Raw genomic sequence first — 7,500 nt, 5'->3', positions numbered from 1 at the left:
AAAAATGTAATTTTTTTCTTTACTCCTATCAAAATAAAACTTTACACAATGAAAGTACCCATGAAAAGTTTCTTTGAAAATGAATTGTATTATGCAAATGAGCTATACACTAACCGAATATGCCCAAAATACACCCAAATAGGCTTAATTTTTTCCTTTACAGTATACATGAAAAGTAACTTTTTTTGTATTACAAGTTTCTCTTGAAATTAATTTGAATATGCACATGAGCGTCACACTTATTGAATATGTCCTAATTCTATAGGCAGAAACACCATACCCCTGGCAGCTACTACCAAGCCAGGCAGTATTCAGGTTAGAGGCCAGTCTAAAAGCAGCATTGCCATCTCCCATTGGCAGTAGGATGATTGGATGAAGATTGGGCCAATGTATTTGTCATACATATGAATGGTGTTTCTGCCTATGCAAATTAGGACATATTCAATAAGTGTGGAGCTCATGTGCATATTCAAATGAATTTCAAAAGAAACTTTTTTTTTTACTTTTCATGGGTACTTTCATTGTGTAAAGTTTCATTTTGATAGAAGTAAAGGAAAAAATTAAATTTTTGAGGTGTATTTTTGCCATGCATTATTAGCACACATCTCAGATTGATGAGAATTAAACATATTTCCTCAACTAGGATTTCTTAGGACTTTTAGTATGTTGTTCTGGACACCTCATAGAAATGATCTATGCTGAAAAAAAATATTTTACAATTAGTCTGTCGTAAAACGCTACTTTGCCTAGACCAGGGGTACTCAATAGGCGGACCGCGGTCCGGATCCGGACCCAGACGCAATCAAATTTGGACCGAGCCAAAATCAACATTCTAATTTAATCATGATCAAGCGAGGTTTCATTGGTGCGTGATTTCGCGCTATATATTTTTTTCCTACTCGATGTGGTTTCTATCTTCTGTGTCCAATCCAGAGGTCCAATCAGGAGCTGTAATAACAACATCACTATGACAACTCACTCACTCACTCAATGTTGGCCGCGAGCTCTGTGGGTCACGCAGGTTGTGTGTGTCAATGGCAACAATGCCGGCAGATAGATTTGTGAACGGTATTTTTTTTCTCAGCAAACGAAAATCATGGCGTGCTTTAAACCCTGCAAAAAGAGAAAAGTTGATTCCAAAAATCGCGAATTTAAGACAGAGTGGACTGACAAGTATGCATTTGTGCGGCCTGTGGGGAGCACAAAACCGATGTGTTTAATCTGTAACGAGACGGTTGCCCTTGTCAAAAGTGGTAACGTGAAACGTCACTATGAAACAAAGCATGCACACTTTGAACAAAAATACCCGCAGAACTCTGAGGTAAGGGGCAGAAAAATAAACCATCTGCAATCATACCAAGCAACATGCAGTGTAATAGTTAGATCAGCCACACAACAAGAGCGTGCATACCTCAACATACATCAGAATCAGTCAATTTATTGGCCAAGTACATTTTCATATACAAGGTTGCTCTCAATGTACTTAAACTGAAAATATGCATTATAACACAACAGTTTAGGATAGAGATACTGTTGTGAGTCTGCCTTTTCAACCATGAATATGGTGAAAAACAAATACAGGAGCACACCCAATGAACACTTACATCAGTGCCTCCGCCTGGCCTTCACACCTTTTATGCCCAAGTTTAAACCACAAAAAAGTGTCACCTTTCACACAAATAAGGCCAGACCACATAACCTTTTGTGCATACGGTAGTTCGAACGTTTTTGTTGGAGTTATGTTTTTGGATTTTGACCGTCACTGTTCCGGACCCTGGACTGAATGGAAATTTGGCGAGTGGACCTTTTGGGTTTCTAATTGAGAACCCCTGGCCTAGACTATACTGGAAGATGCACCCTCTTCTCTAAAAAAGGGGCTGGGCCATGCACAGACCAGTTTGCAAAGCCGTTTATTTTAGATACATTGTATGCGAGTCATCGTGGGAAAGTTGGAGTTGGATAGGAGAGCGTGGAGAGAGAGGACACACATTGAAGACACTGCTGTAGCTGCATATTACGCACATTGGAAGAGAGAATAAAAGGTAAGTCTTTATATTTCTCCCTCGGTTTCTTATTATTGCTGTAAGTTAAACATATTAAGGTTGTGTAGTTAACTGGCTATGTCTCTTGTCATTGCAAATTCAACTGTAGAACTACTTAGCCAACTAGCACAATTGCAGTTTTTCGCTAGCATCAGCTTTCTCTGCACAATACCCATACAGACAATTATAATTATTATTACTACTACTATTTATTATTATTATTATTATTATTATTATTATTATTATCAGCAGCAGTAGTAGGCCTATTAGTAATCTATTATTATTAGCAGTTATGTGAGCCTGCATGCTTTCTTATTATTATAATCATCATTATTATCACCATCATTATATTATTACTATTATAATTAATGATAATCTACCAATTATGTTATTATATGTGTTATTATTGCTACCATTAGGCTACTATTATTATTATTATTGGCCTCTTGTGAGCTTTTTCAAAAATCTTGCTGATTGCAAAGCCGTTTATTTTAGATACATTGTATGCGAGTCATCGTGGGAAAGTTGGATAGGAGAGCGAGGACACACATTGAAGACACTGCTGTAGCTGCATGCTACGCACATTGGAAGAGAGAATAAAAGGTAAGTCTTTATATTTCTCCCTCGGTTTCTTATTATTGCTGTAAGTTAAACATATTAAGGTTGTGTAGTTAACTGGCTATGTCTCTTGTCATTGCAAATTCAACTGTAGAACTAGCATGCATCTACCGTAATTCGATTTTTAACCAAGGTAGCCTATTGTACTGCAAAATATTGATCGCGACCTGTTTACAAATCTGGTTAAAAAGATAAAGGTGAGCTGTTATTCATAGATATGAATTATTTCGCTCAGGGGGTGGGATGCGCCTTCCAGGCAGCTGCTGCCTTGAAGTCGACGGTGAGGGCTCAAAACACCATTAAGCCGCAATTCATCACGCGTGCAATGCATGTAAGCGAATATGGTCTCAATAGTATGTTTCAAGTATAGGCTACAGCCGAAACCTCGTTCTGTTTTGATCAATAGTAATCGAGTTGATAAGCGTGTCTTCTTGTCTGAACAATACGCAACTGTGAGGTGCGCGAATGGACAGAGCGGCCAGCTGCCAATCACTCAACTTGCGTATGCATCCTGACTTCATCAGTCGGCGGTGATTTTGAGCATAACATTCCATTTTCAGTATTCATGGCTTTCAATGTATTAAAATATCTGCTATGTTGAGGACCTACACAGGTGTAGGCTATTATTTGATTTGTCTACCCGTTTGAACGAGTACCAGTAGACCGCAGAGCCTCGGGAAAGGCAGACAACCGCATTGGTTTATCAATGAAAGCTCAGCTCGTTCGGAGGAGAGCGGATAGATTTGTGTTGCATCTCGAATATAAAAATATTAATATTATCATTGATGAACCGGTGCGGTTGTAAACTGTCGTTCCGGTGCGAGGGCCAGCCCGACGTGCACGAATACACCTGTACAAATGCTAATGAAATGTCCACTCAAAATGCTGACAAAAGTTTGATTTCCAACGCAGCCTCCATTGGTGGGCCAATAGAAGTTAAACACACTATTAAACATATTTGTGGACAGTTTTAATAATAAAAACAAAAGAATGGTATGTAGTTGTATAATAAAAATGAATAGTTATAATAGAAAAACTGAATTTCATAATTTGTGTGTTCCATTTCTGACCACTGGTTAGTTCATAGATTCTATTGATATACATTTCAGTAGTTTGCATATATATGTAAAGAGGTAAACCTTGATAATCTTTGAACCATACATGATAGCACCATGGGCTTGGACTATTGTCAATCTATTTGAATCTAAAGTGGAAGCAAAATGATTTCCTGAAGCATATCCTCATTATTTATGAAATGGTAAAATGTAGCTAATAAGGTGACATGGTAACACAGACTGCGCGCACATTCTTTATCACACACCATTTCATAGAATTCAGCTTACTGTAAATGTCTGACTGGCTTTTCCTCTATTCATAGACTATGAAGAAACCTGTGGAGAGGAATCAAAGACTGGTAAGCCCTGGGGGGAGGTTTTTCATTGTATTATTTATCTTGTATGGTCATGGGTTGCTAGTGTACTTCTCAACAATTTTCCCAAATTTGAGTATGATTAGTCATTGCTTTGCTTCTGGTCAAATGTGTGCATTGAGCACTTCATTATTATATTCGGTTCATACACATAGCTCTCTCTGCAGTTAGCATGCCAATGGCAAACATCAGGGGCGTTGTGTTATATTAAATTATCTTGCATGTAAGAGATAGCATTATATCATGATCCTTTCAAAACACTGTACTAGTAATCATCATATTTGATTAGCATCTTTTGTTATTTCACAAGTGTTAAGTACTGTATTATTTTAGCAATTTGTGAACAAAATGGTAGAGAGACAAGCTCTCTATAGGCACTACACAAATTATATTATTTTTACTACAATTTAAGAGAAAATGGGAGCTGAGTGTTGTTTCATTTTATCAGTCTGATAATTTATCTTCATCACCCCTGCTTAGCACTTTGTTGAAACATTCTCTTTTGCTTGTTGACCTTTTGTCTCACAGAATTATGAGGCTTCTGATGAGGATTCTGACCTGGAAGATAAAACGCTTGATCCAAGATTTTGCACCGGCGCAACAGAGCTCAGACTCAGAGGACTTGGAAAGTTCTGAAGGCTCAAAGGATGAAGGTTTGCTCTCACCTTCAACATCACCCTCATCTAATCCACACTGTGATGCCCAGTCTCTGACAGTCAAAGCTAGCTCAAATGCTAAAAAAGGAAAGCGAGTCTGGGACAAAAACATTATTGTGTCTATTGTGAAAAGCCGAACGGGAAAATGGCTAGACATTTAGAACGGAAACATGGAGGTGAAATAGATGTAGCCAAAGCCCTTAGCTATTCCAAAGGCTCAAAAAACAAGAAGGCATTTACTTGACGAGCTGAGACACAAAGGTAACTACCAACACAATATTGCAGCAATGAAGTGTGGCCAGGGAGAAGTTGTCACATGGAGGCAACCCCCAACCGGATCAGATGTTTCTGACTATTTGCCATGTAAGTATTGCTTGGCATTCTTTGTGAGGAAAAGAGCTGTGGAAGCACCAGGCCAAATGCAAGAGTAAGAAACAGACATCTAAAACTAGGCAAAGAGTGCAGGCAAATGCATCTGAGTTAATACCTATCCCAAATTCAGCCTCTAGCGGTTGCCAGAAAATTATATGTAGTATGCAACAAGATGCAGTTTCTTTTTGCATTAGAAATGATGACTTAATCTGCAAATTTGGAGACTCATTGTATGCAAAACATGGCCATGAAAAGAGCCAGCGTGGCTACATGTCCCAAAGGATGAGGGAGTTAGGAAGATTGTTGTTAGAAGTAAGGAAGATAGACCCCACAGTGAAAACATTGAAAGACTTGTGCAAACCAGGTCAATTTGAACTGGCTGTTGAAGGTGCCAAGAAAGTTGCTGGGTATAGTGAAGATAGTGAGAACTTTGCTAAGCCAGCTACAGCCCTCAAAATAGGATACTCATTGAAAAGAGCGGCTGAAGTGCTAATTGGCCAGAGTTTGATGAAGGGAGATAAAGAGTCAGAGGAAGACTCAAAGAAATTTGCAGAAGTGATGGATTCCTCCTGGCAAACATACATATCAGTTCGTGCACGCACATCCCTTGAGCAGAAGAGGTGGAACAAGGATGAAGCAATTCCCCTTAGCGAAGATGTGGTAAAGCTGCAGAACCATCTTAGCAAAGTAGAGCAAGATGCAAAGGAACAACTAGAAGTCAGTCATTCCCAAGCAACCTACAGGAAATTGATGGAATGCACCCTGGCTCAGATCATTGTTTTCAATAGAAGACGACAGGGGGAGGTGTCCAAGTTACTGATCGAAACCTTTGACAAACGGAGCAAAGCCCCTTTGAATGATGATGTGCTCAAGAGTCTGACCAAGTTGGAACAAAATCTCACCAAAAGACTGACAAGGATTGAAATTCGAGGGAAAAGGGGGAAAAAAGTGCCCATTCTTCTTACTAAGAACATTGTCGCCAGTATTGAGCTGCTCATCAAGAACCGGGAGATGTCCAAAATTGACCTGCAAACCCCTATGTATTTGCAAGATGTGAGCCCTCCCTAAGTCACATTCGTGGATATGACTGCTTAAAAAAGTATGCATCTGAGTGCCAAGCAAAAAACCCTGAACGTCTAAGATCGACCACTTTACGAAAACATGTGGCCACTATGTGTCAACTGATGAATCTTAATGCCCAAGAGCTGGAACAGGTGGCCAAATTCATGGGCCATGATATCCGTGTTCATTGTGAATACTATAGACTGTCAGAGAACACGTTGCAGCTTGGAAAGCTGAGTAAACTTTTCATTGCGATGGGTCAGGGCCCAGAACATTACAAGAACCGAAGTCTGGATGAACTAGAATTTTCCAACAGCTGTATGTATTCTTTTTTTTTGACAATGTTAAACAAATTCTGGTATGTTGTCAACTCTTCACTGAACTCATTTTGTATTCTGTTTTTTGGCAGCTGGCCAGGAAGAGGTCAGCAGCACCACACCTGAACCACCTACCTCAGCAGGTAAGGTATATTGAGATGAGCATGTACATTACTTATGTATGAACTTCTGAGATTCCATTATTGAAAACTGATTACTGAAAAGCATTACTGATTACCAAAACTGTAAGACACACAATCCACCACACAGATTTATATTGGCTTTTGATTTGATTCTACCATAGCGTTCCTTTAGCTTAGCAACCATTCAGTTAGTTTGATGCCTTCCCCTAACATGTTATCTATCTGTAATCATCAGGGAAGAAACCCACTACCCGAGACCGGACCAACAGGAAGCAGGCCGCTGCAGAGTCCAATGAAATTGATGAAGATGAATTTGATCCTGAAATGGAGGCAGTGGAGCCAGCAAAGAAAAGTAAGTTAACAAGATGGTTTTGACTCCTACAGTTTCATAAACTTTCCTCATCCTTAACGAAACACTTTCTTTTAATGGAGAGCTGGTGGCAGTGGAGCCAGCAAAGAGGAGTATGTTGACGTAGAGTTACTGAACAGATCATTCATTATGTCCAAGACAAATCCTGCTTCGGCTTGTCTATTAGATATCGGTTGCACTGAAAACAGAAGCCATTTAACCCAATTTGCTAAGTACTTATATGTCACAATATTTTTGTTTTTCTTAAATGATAAACTTTCAGAAATTTGTCGTGGTCAAGGTCATGTGTTGCATGTGCAAAAGATGATCCATTCTCACTTACTGTACAGTATGTGCAGATTAACAACTGATCACTAATCTTTATTTTGTGTTCCTGATTTTATAAGATCCTCCAATGGTGGAAGTGGGGAAAAGGGTGAAGTCGGCAAAGAATAAGAAGGGTATGTTAACAAGATGGTTGTGAATTATAATATACACCATCCATCTTACAA

The sequence above is a fragment of the Clupea harengus genome, chromosome 26, assembly GCF_900700415.2.
Source record: "Clupea harengus chromosome 26, Ch_v2.0.2, whole genome shotgun sequence".
Taxonomy (NCBI): domain Eukaryota; kingdom Metazoa; phylum Chordata; class Actinopteri; order Clupeiformes; family Clupeidae; genus Clupea; species Clupea harengus.
Note: the sequence above shows the minus strand (reverse complement) of the source record.